The following is a 13,346-nucleotide window of genomic DNA, read 5'->3' as shown; positions in this document are numbered from 1 at the left end:
TCATGTCTGTACTTGCTTTGTTTACACTATGTGACGTCATGTAATCCCTCAACCAAGATGGCAACCTGAGTGATTGTCTTCAGTTGAATGATGCCTCCTCTAGTTTTTATTCATCTCTATGGGCTAGACCGTCTCGTTATATATCGTCTGTGCTCGTTCCAAACGGCGTTTGTTCGGTCTCCGTGGTCTCAAAAGTCTAGATCTTCGTCGAACGCAGCCTTCAAAGGATGCATTCCCTGAATTGAGACACAGCCACAGATACATTTGTATCCTTCACGGCGTAATCAGTTTCAACTAAGAATCTTTTTTTTGTTCCTTTTTTTTTTTTTTCCCCTCCCCAAAACAAAATGGCGGAAAAAGAGGCAGCAGTTGACCATAAACTGTACCAACTGAACACCGGCGATTTCGTCTTTAAATGTAAGTTAAGCTTAATATTTTTTATAATAAAAAATGTGTTACGTCTGGATTAAGTGGAGCAAGAAGCGTTACTAACGTTCGGCAGCTCGGGTGTCCTTATTGGATCTAAATGACGGCTAACGGTGAAGTCTGTCTTACAGTTCAGAGGCTGCATACTTTCATGGCTGCGTTCTCCTAAGATTTGGCCTTCCGAGTCCGCGGAGGCCGAAACAACTGTTGTGAAAATAGACCTTCTCACCCACGGAGCATTTTGCAATTGCGTCTTTATCTTACCCGCCCCTAAATCCTGTCGCATAGTAACCAGCAACAAGTTAGCAGAGAGCGCTCATTATTCAGTACTTACTTATTTAGGGAAATTGGTATTTGTGTGTATGTGTGTGTAAGTAAGTGTAAAATATACGTCTCGGGGAAGAGGTTGTGCAATGCCTCCTTGGATTGTTTAGGCCACAAAGGACACAGTTGTTGTATCCTTCATTTTCTAGGGAAAGAAAGCCACATTTTTTGGTTGCATTCCAAGGATCCTTTGAAATGGGACAGTGTATTAGTGCCACTGCGGCGCATGCTTTTGACAAACGAAGTGGCTAAGGATACGTACATCTGTACCTTCTGCGGCACTGCTAAAGGTACGGACTGAGGAGAACAAGCAAAGTGCGCAACGCAACTGCGCATGCGTGCGTCAAACGGGGGCAAAAATTCCAACTACCAAACTCACACTGCTCCCATTGAATTTCATATACAGTAGCATTAGCGGACTGTGAAAGTTAAGGCTTACGGGGATTGTTTCAAAGGCTTTAAGCCTTAAGCGACGCATACAATAATGACAGGTGCGCACGGGTACGGACATATTTGCGCATTTTGATTGGTCGGTAAGACATGACGTCACCGGGGAATACCCTCCGTATCTTTAGAACGGTCTCTGTAGATACGGGTCCGTACCCGTAGGCACGGCCTTTGACAAATGCAGCCTTAAGCCACTTTGATACTTGCACGAATCACTCCCCTTGACTTGTGCAGAGTGTCTGTGTGCTCACAGTTTTTCTTAGGCCCCCTCCTGCAGGTATCTCTCTTCTCTCATCTTCACCCCATTGCAGTCTTGTCAAACAACTCCAACCCTTTGCTATTTGTAGGTCTTTTGATGCTACATGTGGCTAAATGTACCTCTACCAACTACATATATGATGTCACATCCTGAAAATACTTGCAAGCAAATAATACTAGGTGTGAATGACTACATTCAACTTGTGATGCCAGATTCATCCCCCAAGTTAGTGGATAACTGAGGAGATCATATAACACCTCTACCTAGAGAGACAGAATTCTGGACTTTAAATTTAATTTAATTATATAGCACCAAATCACAACATATGTCACTCCGAGGTACTTCACAAGGGTAAGGTTTAACCTTACCAACCCCCTGTCCCTCTTCAGGGTGTACTTTCACCATAAATGTATCAGCTGAGTTGCACAGCTTCTCAGTGCTAAAGCGTTTTTGTTCACAGGATTCAAGGATTCAAAGAAAGTTTTTATTGTCATATGCACAGAAGAACATGTTCCCTGCACAATGAAATGTGTCTACTGCATTTAACCCATCCTAATTGCCAGTAGGAGCAGAAGTCGCCATTAGGTGCCCAGGGACCAGCTCCAGATGTACATCCCTGCCTTGGTCAACAGCAGGGCTGAGCAAACCAACACCGACCCATAACAAACAACACACACACAACACACAACACATAGGCCGGCCCGGTACATAAAACATATATATGAAAGCAAAACATGAGGGAAAAGGAGAAAAAAAAACTCATAGCCACTGCATTACACAGCGGCAATGAGGAAAAAAAAATCCCCATCAGCACAGAAAAAACAATAATCACACAGACAAAACCAAGGACACAGGACGACAACCGAGATTTGAAAAGGTCCAGTTTATCAGAACACTCCAGAGGCAGCCTGTTTGGCGCCGTCAACGGCCTTGTCCGACAATCCTGGAGGGGGAGGGGCAGCCGTAACAGTCCTGAGCAGTCACAGTCAACGTCAGAGCTGGAGAAGCTGAGGGGAGGGGGAAGACCAGGGAGCGAGGCTTAAGTGTTGATCTTCTGAGGAGGTTTTATCACAGCGACCTTGAAGTGCAGCTGTATTTGGGGAAGCCAAATGAATAGCCAGATTAGCAGACGCCTGAAAGATTCCACAGTTCTGAGAACAGAGTGGCTCTCAATGCATCTGAATGTAGAATGTGGTCTTCACAGACGGTCAGTTGTTTTAAGGGTTACCGGCCAATTTGGTACTTCAGTGTTTCCCATAATGCCCCTGGTGGCCCCCTGCACTTCCCAGAATGCACCGCGGTGCCAGCACAGTTCCGGCATCCCACAGTGCATGTAAATGGTGACTAACAAGGACATGGATGGCATTGATCCAGCGAGTGCACAGCAATTATGATGACACGTTCTCCCAAGTTGAGAGGGTTATCTAGAGGACATGTAGCACCTGTGATGAACTTCTGCTGTGCCCCGATGTTGTCTTGTTGTCCATGCTTCACGACATTTGTGTACATTGTGCCCTGAACCGGAACTCTGCTGAAACTGATCTCTCGCATGAGTCACGGACTGCAAGACGGTGCGAGATTCACAACTGCGAAACGCTGAATAGGCTGCTAACCCTATGTCGTGGCGCAGTGTCCATCGTAGTCATTGGCATTGTCAGTTTATTGAGATATATCATACCATACCCTTTATTTATATAGCACATTTCACAAACAGTTTCCAAAGTGCTGTACACACACACACACACAAAAAAAAACACACAGAGGACCACACACTCACGCGGTGCTAAAAGCCAAAGCATAAAAATGGGTCTTCAGACGAGACATAAAACACTCTACAGTGGGGGCTGTTTGGATATTAAGGGGCAAATCATTCCACAGCTGAGGGCCCGCCACAGAAAAAGCCCTGTCTCCCCTGGTTTTAAGTCTCGTCACAGGCACCACAAGCTGGAACTGGCCCTCAGAATTCTGGACCAACTGTAAGCGAGAAAGTGCATTTTGGCTGATGCCGATAAAAGTGCATTACAGTAGTCTAAACGAGAGGACACAAAAGCGTGCACGACTTGTTCAAAGGCATTGAAAGATAAAAAGGTTTAACTTTGGATAAAAGACGCAAATGATAAAATCCAGATTTGACAACGGCGTTTACCTGCTTGTCAAATTTAAAATCTTTGTCAATAATGACGCCAAGGTTGGTGACAGACTGTTTCACGTGCTGTTTAAGAGGGCCCAGGTCCAAGAGGGGGTCAATCTTTCCAAATAAAATGACCTCTGTTTTATCCTCATTTAGACTTAAAAGTTGTTGGCCAACCAAGCCTTGACGTCACTCAAACAATTCAAAAGAGGCGCCAAAGGGGCAGAAGCAAGTTTTTTGAGTGGCAGGTAAATCTGGCAGTCATCTGCGTAAAAAATTATATTGTAAGCCATGATTTTTAAAGATTTGACTCAGTGGGAGGAGGTAGAGGGCAAAAAGAACAGGCGCTAGAATTGACCCTGCGGTACTCCATAATTTAGAGACACAGAGGAAGAGGTGAAATTCCCCAATTTGACAGAGCAGCTCCTCCCACTGAGATAAGACCTGAACCACTCCAGGGCAGTCCCCCTAACCCCCACACAGTTTTCTAAGCGATTTAAGAGTTGTGTGGTCAACTGTGTCAAATGCAGCTGACAAGTCTAAAAGGACTAAAATGGCAGAATCACCAGAATCAGTCACTAAAAACAAATCATTACAAACCTTTAAAAGTGCCGACTCTGTACTATGAAGGGCTTTATAACCCGACTGAAAAATATCAAAATGCCATGTGCCTCTAAGAAAAACTGCAGCTGCATAAGAACACATTTCTCTAAAACTTTAGCCAAAAAAGGCAGTTAGAAATTGGCCCTAAAATTGCAGACATTTGCAGAATCAAGGCTAGGTTTTTTCAGAAGGGGCTCAATAACTGCCTCCTTACAAAACAGAGGAACACCACCAGACAGCAGACTGCTATTTATAATGTCAAGGACATTAGGGCCAATAGTTGTCCAGACTTCTTTGAACAGTCGAGGAGGAACAGGGTCAAGTGGACTCGAAACAGGCTTAAGTTCACAGACAACTTTAGACAGACATGCAAGAGACACTGGCTCAAAATGACAAATGACAGATGAGCATGGCATGTCTGGAAAAGGGTTACATGAAGAAGTCTGAATATGGCTCTAATTCTTTCACTTTCTCAGTAAAAAAGTGCAAAAATGCATTACAAGTGTCAGGTGTTGATTCTAACCCTGTGGGCTGAGGGGGGTTAAGCACTGTCTCAATAGTTTTAAAAAGAACATGTGGATTATTAACATTATTGGAGACCACCTCAGAAAGATATTTAATCTTTTCATCTTTCACCATGTTCTGATATGCGAGCCAGGTCTCCTTTAAAATATCATAAGAGACTTGCAGTCCATCTTTTTTCCACCTGCGCTCAGCTCTTCTACACGTGCGCCTGGCTTCACGCGTCCTGTCATTCAGCCACGGCACCAGTTTCATTTTAGGGCGCACAACTTTAAGTGGGGCTACAGCATTGAGAACATTGCTGCAGGTAGAAAGAAAGTCTTCCGTTAGTTTCTCCGTATTTTCACTGGCAGTTACTTTCTCCCTCTCAACAACAAAGAGCGAGGAGAAACGAGCCGCTGTTTCAGGCTTAAGAGAGCAACACAAGCGTGCAGGGGCAGGTAGATTCAGAACATCATCACTTAAAATCAAATAAAATGGAACAGTGGTCCGATACAAGGGTGATTCTTTAACTACGGGCACTATTGGCCTTGTAAATGTAATTTCCACCACACCATTGCCTTACAATATAAAGCGCCTTGGGGCAACGGTTGTTGTGATTTGGCGCTATATACATGTGCTCTGATGTCACTGTTTATCTCCATAGAAACTACCCAAACAATCTTTCATACAAACTGTTTAGGGACATTACAGTGTTGTGGTGGAAATTATGGCAATAGTGTGGGACAACTACATTTTGTTTAAAAAAAAATCACAACAGTTGTATGACATTGAATACCCCAATTATGTTTGATTATTTTACTGATATTTTATTCAGAGATATTTTAAAACATTAGAAAAAACGTTTCTTTACCATTCATTTTTATCATTGAAGATCAAAGTCTGGGTGTGGGACAAGCACAAAACAGCAATATTTGCATATAATGATGCTTAAAAAAGGTGAAAAAGTCATCATAGACTACTAGAACAAATTCTTAACACACTTTCATTGTAAAGATAACTATAAAAGTGTGAAATTTCCCCTTTTTTTCTGTTTTTCATACAATATGATCAAAGGACATAATAAGTGCCCATAGTCTAAGAATCACCCACAAACGTGTTACCCACAAATACATTTTCAATCTGCACATTATATGTAAGAACAAGATCCAAAGTATGTCCATGAATATGAGTGGCACCCGTAACATGTTGGATTAAGTTAAAACCATCAACTAAATCTAAAAACTCTCTAGACAAGGGTTTTAGACGAACAGCAAACGTGCAGATTAAAATCACAACAATTAAATCTTGTATTTTAGTTACTTAATTTAAGGTATTTTAAAACTGTCTGGTAACTTTTTTTTTTTCTAATTTGGCAAGGGCGTAATATGGGTCATTGACATTGCTCCCATGTAAAAATCATATACAGTCATTTGTTTGGAATAGTGGCGGCCATTTTTTTATGTTGAAAATACCCATTTTGAGCACTTCAAGGCAATTTTCTCAAAATCTGCTAACTTTTTTCTAATTTGTCAAGGGCATAATATGAGTTGTTGACATTTTTCACGTAAAAAAATTATAGATTCATTCGTTTGGAAGTGGTGGCCATTTTTATGCTGATTAGCCAATTTGGGTATTTGGACCCAATTTTCTCAAAAACTGTCCGATAACATTTCTTTTATTTTAACAAGGGCACAATATGGTCATTGACGTCCCAAAATTATTTGTGAAGATTCGTTCGTTTGGAAATGGCAGCCATTTTTATGCCGAAAGTGGCCATTTTGTTGTTTGGCTTTAATTGAGCTGCTAACCCACAGGGCCCTTGGCACTCAAGTTTGTTTTTCTTTTTTAAATGCCCACAACTCTGAGCAGTGAGAGGTTTTGGAATACCTGACTATTGAGGATTATAGAACAGCCGTTTTGACTTGGCATCTAGGGGGATGTAATTTTTACTGTTGTATGTTTTACCTTATATTTAATTATTCAGATGTTATCAAGATAACGTGTGTAATGCTAGGGGGAAAGGGTCCAAGTATTGGTCAAACTGTCCTGCAACATTGCCATCAACTTCCTCTAGACATCATCATCTTACCTACAATGCTTCCTTTTGTTTTAGGGAGCAAGGAGCTGACAGCTGAATTTATAAAGTTGAGGGCAGAAAGTGAACACCTGTTCACAGGAGCCAGGTTTTCAGCCCGTATGGGCTGGAGGTAAGTTTAAAAAAAAGCTCTCTTGTTATGTGTTAATTTATTTTTTTACATTAGCTCCAATTCTATAAGTCTCCAAATAATCACATAACTGTATATAGCCATATTTTCTGGAGTATAGGTACAAATCGCAGAACCTCACAAGCTAGTAAAAATTTTTAAAACATGTGACTTATATGCTGGTAAAATCTAGCAGTAGTGGGTTAGTACACCATATCACAAGATACTTTAGTATTATCACTCATCAAGGTTGGTGATAACTGTTGTTACAGAAGGGAAAGACGAGCAAGGAAAGAACTCATTACAGGTTGAATACTACAACCCCTGGCAAAAATTAGGGAATCACCGGCCTCGGAGGATGTTCATTCAGTTGTTTAATTTTGTAGAAAAAAAGCAGATCACAGACATGACACAAAACTAAAGTCATTTCAAATGGCAACTTTCTGGCTTTAAGAAACACTATAAGAAATCAGGAAAAAAAATTGTGGCAGTCAGTAACGGTTACTTTTTTAGACCAAGCAGAGGGAAAAAAATATGGAATCACTCAGTTCTGAGGAAAAAATTATGGAATCATGAAAAACAAAAGAACGCTGCAACACATCACTAGTATTTTGTTGCACCACCTCTGGCTTTTATAACAGCTTGCAGTCTCTGAGACATGGACTTAATGAGTGACAAACAGTACTCTTCATCAATCTGGCTCCAAGTTTCTCTGATTGCTGTTGCCAGATCAGCTTTGCAGGTTGGAGCCTTGTCATGGACCATTTTCTTCAACTTCCACCAAAGATTTTCAATTGGATTAAGATCTGGACTATTTGCAGGCCATGACATTGACCCTATGTGTCTTTTTGCAAGGAATGTTTTCACAGTTTTTGCTCTATGGCAAGATGCATTATCATCTTGAAAAATGATTTCATCATCCCCAAACATCCTTTCAATTGATGGGATAAGAAAAGTGTCCAAAATATCAACGTAAACTTGTGCATTTATTGATGATATAATGACAGCCATCTCCTCAGTGCCTTTACCTGACATGCAGCCCCATATCATCAATGACTGGAAATTTACATGTTCTCTTCAGGCAGTCATCTTTATAAATCTCATTGGAATGGCACCAAACAAAAGTTCCAGCATCATCACCTTGCCCAATGCAGATTCGAGATTCATCACTGAATATGACTTTCATCCAGTCATCCACAGTCCACGATTGCTTTCCTTAGCCCATTGTAACCTTGTTTTTTTCTGTTTAGGTGTTAATGATGGCTTTCGTTTAGCTTTTCTGTATGTAATCCCATTTCCTTTAGGCGGTTTCTTACAGTTCGGTCACAGACGTTGACTCCAGTTTCCTCCCATTCGTTCCTCATTTGTTTTGTTTGTGCATTTTCGATTTTTGAGACATATTGCTTTAAGTTTTCTGTCTTGACGCTTTGATGTCTTCCTTGGTCTACCAGTATGTTTGCCTTTAACAACCTTCCCATGTTTGTATTTGGTTCAGAGTTTAGACACAGCTGACTGTGAACAACCAACATCTTTTGCAACATTGCGTGATGATTTACCCTCTTTAAGAGTTTGATAATCCTCTCCTTTGTTTCAATTGACATCTCTCGTGTTGGAGCCATGATTCATGTCAGTCCACTTGGTGCAACAGCTCTCCAAGGTGTGATCACTCCTTTTTAGATGTAGACTAACGAGCAGATCTGATTTGATGCAGGTGTTAGTTTTGGGGATGAAAATTTACAGGGTGATTCCATAATTTATTCCTCAGAATTGAGTGAGTCATATTTTTTTCCCCTCTGCTTGGTCTAAAAAAGTAACCGTTACTGACTGCACAATTTTTTTTTCTTGATTCTATAGTGTTTCTTAAAGCCAGAAAGTTGCCATTTGAAATGACTTTAGTTTTGTGTCATGTCTGTGAACTGCTTTTTTTCTACAAAATTAAACAACTGAATGAACATCCTCCGAGGCCGGTGATTCCATAATTTTTGCCAGGGGTTGTAGAGTGCTTTGGTACAATCAAGTTCAAGGTCTCATGTCAAGTGAGCATGAGGAGAGTTAAAGAGACGTGATAGCTGTATGATCAGACACATTTTCTTACCTTCACATATGCACACCTTTGAGGAAATCATATTTACTGAGAAGTGCTTCCTTTTCCCTCTTGATTGTTCTGGTGTGTTAGGGACAATTCTGCAAAAAATGGGCCTGCAGAAAAAGGTCACTCCTCTGCAAGCAAAAAAGAAGTGGGACAACCTCAAGAAAAAAATACAAAGTATGTATTGTTATTCTGTAATTATGTCTGTTTCTTGATAAATCGTGTCATTTTTTAGAATGTTGCTGTTGTCATTGGTAGTAGCAGCTAATAATTAATCAGTTGTTTGAATAAATTTGTATGCTGTTATTATTCTTTTAATTTTTAATTAGTGTCCATGATAAATTTATCACTTTGGATGAAAGCATCATTTAAATCCTGCAACATTAATTTTACTACCCTGTGTCACTTTCTGTGCCTCAGGATTGCAAGTACCCAGAGGCAGGAGAAGGTGTCGCTGGGAAACCCAATGCTGCTACTTGGCCGTGGTTTTTCCCTCATGGAGAGATGCTGGGACCCTTCACCACCCCCCTCTGAAAATAATCACAATCTCTGACGACACCCCAGAGACAAGTACAGCAATGGGTGATCAGGAGGAAAATGACGAGGATTACAGCCCATGCTGCAGACTGGAGAGAAAGAGAAAAAGAAATCAAGAGAAGGTTGAGCTTCTAGAACTCATTATGAGAGGACATGAAGCTGCAGAGGGAGATTGAGGAGAGGATGGCAAAAGAGAGCAGGGAGAGGATGGACAGGCTCTTCTCTCTGCTTGAAAAATTAATTGGAAAAATGATACATGAAGTCATTTTTAAATACATTATTTTAATAACAACATGTTAACACTACATATTGTATGGACTGTATATACAGTGCATCCTGAAAGTATTCACAGCGCTTCACTTTTTCCTCATTTTATGTTACAGCCTGATGGGCCTTTCACATTGCACGCTTTACATGAGTCAGGCAACGATTCCCAACGCGTCGTGACATCAGATGCTTCGCTTCGGAAGCGGCAAGGGGGTTGGAGATTGCTCTGTCACAGTTCAGAACGGCGAAAGTTGGATTGGGTTGAACTTTGACCGCACCAGCCGGTCGACAAGCGGCAATGCGTGGTTCCATCAGAAGTGTCGGTTTAGCTTGGCTTTTGACGCGATACTTCTGACACCTCTAAAAAGCAATGTGTCTCATTGTAAATAATGCTTGCACTTGGCAGCCCACCTGGAGTTTGCCAAAAGGCACTTGTAGGACTCTCAGAGAATAAGAAACAAAATTCTCTGGTCTGATGAGACAAAGCTTGAACTCTTTGGTGTGAATGCCAGGTGTCATGTTTGGAGGAAACCAGCCACCATCCCTTGTATTCCCTACAGTGAAGCATGGTGGTGGCAGCATCATGCTGTGGGGATTGTTTTTCAATGACAGGAACAGGGAGACTAGTCAGGATTGAGGGAAAGATAAATGCAGTAATGTACAGAGACAGCCTGGATGAAAACCTGCTCCAGAGTGCTCTTGACCTCAAACTGTGGTTCATCTTTCAGAAGGACAATGACCCAAAGCCAAGATATCAAAGAAGTGGCTTCAGGACAACTTTGTGAATGTCCTTCAGTGGCCCAGCCAGAGCCCAGACCTGAATCCAGTTGAACATCTGGTTCAGTTGGATTCAGATCTAATCGGGACCATCACCTCCCCACCTGGTTTGGGGAGGTGATGGTCTAGTGCAGTGGTGTCCAAAGTATTCCAGAAATGGCTGAGAGGGTGCAGGTTTTCTTTACCGATTTCCCTGATGAACTCATCCCACCTGCTCAAAGGGATGTTAATTAGTGAAATCACCTGCTGAAGTCAATGACGCCACCAAGCTTGTGGCATCATAAAGAAGACTGTAATTGCTGCCAAAGGTGCTTCAACAAAGTATTGAGCAAAGCCTGTAAATATTTAGGTTTTTTATTTAATAAATTTGCAAAAATTTCAAAACTTTGTCTTGTCATTATGGGGTGTTATGAGTAGAATTGTAAGGGGGAAAAATGAATTTACTTCATTTTGGAATAATGTAACATAAAATGTGGGAAAAGTGAAGCGCAGTGAATAGTTTCTGGGTGCACTGTATAGTAGTTAAATTTTACAACTATTTATAGGTTCCGGTGGTGCTGCTGGACCTGAATGTGTTGTCATAATGAAGACATAGTGTCTTCTGTCAGTGGCAGGGGCGGATCTAGAGATAAATTCATGGGGTGGCAAGCAGGGACAGGCACTATTATGTGGGGTGGCAATGTAATGTTTATGTATTATGCTATTATAGGTCAGGAATCTGGATTATAGCGTCATGAGTCCAAGTTTCATATAGCCTAGAGCAGCGGCCCGCAAGCTTTTTGCGCCACGGACCAATTTTCATGTAACATTAAAACATTTTTGCAGACCAATATAGAAAAAACTATAAACGTGTAAAAAAAAATAAAATAAATAAATAAATGCGTGAGTGGAATGGTAATTTCAAGTGCTCCAATGGGGTCATAGATCTGTAAATTGTGTTTTCATGATCACAAAATGAACATTGCTGTAGTAGTGCAGCAGATAACCAAAACAATTGTTCAGTTTGTGATAAAAGCATGAAATGTGGCACGCATTTTCTAAATTAACTGTTTATTTTCAGATATGGCGACATCCTGGAGGTGACCTCTAATGAGCTACAGGGGTCAAAGAATTACACGGGTCAAAATATAAAAATTCTCCAATCATGTTGAAAACTATACCACACATTTGTGTGATCATAAGGATTCCAAAAATGTATCATTTGGGCTATCCATGACTGAATGTTATGGGGTAAAAACAGCAAAAATGGTGACAAAGGTCAGTTTCAGTTTGTACAAGGGTGAAAACTTAGTTACTTCAGTTTTGGTAAAAAGTGATGCAAATTATTGGTTGAGTGAATAGGATTAATAAATGGAATAGCTTTGACTATGTTGAATGCTTGGTCTCCAAAGTAAAGGTCAAACAAGGTTGATGTCCATTAGATTCTATGACGTGTGACATGTTACCTCGTAACATGATAATAAGCGTGATAGATGGTGCAAACTATTCCTTTTTAAAATACTATTAACTAAACCAATAATTTGCATAATTGTTTACCAAAATTGGAGCAAGTTTAACGTTTGACCCCTGTACCTTCAAGGATTCAAAGGAATTTTATTGTCCTATGCACAGAAGAACATGTTCCCTGCACAATGAAATGTCTACTGCATTTAACCTATCCTAATTGCCAGTAGGAGCAGAAGTCGCCATTAGGCGCCCGGGGACCAGCTCCAGATGTACATCCCTGCCTTGGCCAACAGCAGGGCTGAGCAAACCAACACCGACCCATAACAAACACACACACAACACATAGGCCGGCCCGGTACATAACATATATTGAAAAGCAAAACATGAGGGAAAAGGAGAAAAAAAAAAACCCTCATAGCCGCTGCATTACACAGCAGCAATGAGGAAAAAAATCCCCATCAGCACAGAAAAACAATAATCACACAGACAAAACAAGGACACAGGACGACAACCGAGATTTGAAAAGGTCCAGTTTATCAGTACACTCCGGAGGCAGCCTGTTTGGCGCCGTCAACGGCCTTGTCCGACAATCCTGGAGGGGGAGGGGCAGTCCTGAGCACAGTCAACGTCAGAGCTGGAGAAGCTGAGGGAGGGGGGAAGACCAGGGAGCGAGGCTTAAGTGTTGATCTTCTGAGGAGGTTTTATCACAGCGACCTTGAAGTGCAGCTGTGTTTGGGTAAGCCAAATGAATAACCAGATTAGCAGACGCTTAAAAGATTCCACAGTTCTGAGAACAGAGTGGCTCTCAATGCATCTGAATGTAGAATGTGGTCTTCACAGACGGTCAGAGCAGGTTTCCAGGGCTGCGATACTATTTGAGATGTTTTCCAACGCGCGGTTAACTCCCGCCGACTGCGCAGCCACTGCCTTCCCAATCGAATCAATCATGTAGGGCAGCCTGGAAGGACCAATCAAAGCTGCTTCCACTTTCTGCCGGTCACCACCAAGCCGAATATGTACACATCTTCGACGTCCTCCACAGAAAGCATGTAAAGGCACATGACCTGCCATCTCCTCCACGAGTCCATCACGTAACCCATCACATGCGTCCCGGCAGGTCGGGTCCTCCGCCCCCGAATGTCTTGTAGAAAAAATAGTGTCAATTGCGTTGAGAGACCACTTTAACAGATCCATTTTTGTCGTTTTCCAGAAGAGCAAAGCTGCAGCCTCACAGACAACACGCCACAGAAGCAGGAAGATAAGGAGGGAGGGAGAAGAGAAAAGTGCGTCGGTCTCGGCCGAGTGCAAGCTGGCAAAAAAAAAAAAAAACTG

At 41.6% G+C, this 13,346-nt stretch overlaps 2 long non-coding RNA genes across 2 annotated transcripts in view; both read left to right on the top strand.

Annotated features, from left to right (window-relative positions):
* The window catches only part of LOC117528339, a 639,388-nt gene that overhangs the window by 625,230 nt on the left and 812 nt on the right, over positions 1-13,346 (top strand). The gene's annotated exons all lie outside the window — the stretch shown is intronic.
* Positions 62-6,907, top strand: LOC117528335. The gene is made up of 2 exons (XR_004565734.1): positions 62-417; positions 6,808-6,907. It is a non-coding gene; the product is annotated as an uncharacterized LOC117528335 (long non-coding RNA).

This window comes from Thalassophryne amazonica, chromosome 16 (assembly GCF_902500255.1).
Source record: "Thalassophryne amazonica chromosome 16, fThaAma1.1, whole genome shotgun sequence".
NCBI lineage: Eukaryota > Metazoa > Chordata > Actinopteri > Batrachoidiformes > Batrachoididae > Thalassophryne > Thalassophryne amazonica.
The sequence above is the reverse complement of the archived record's forward strand: the minus strand, read 5'-3'. Positions and strand labels throughout refer to the sequence as shown.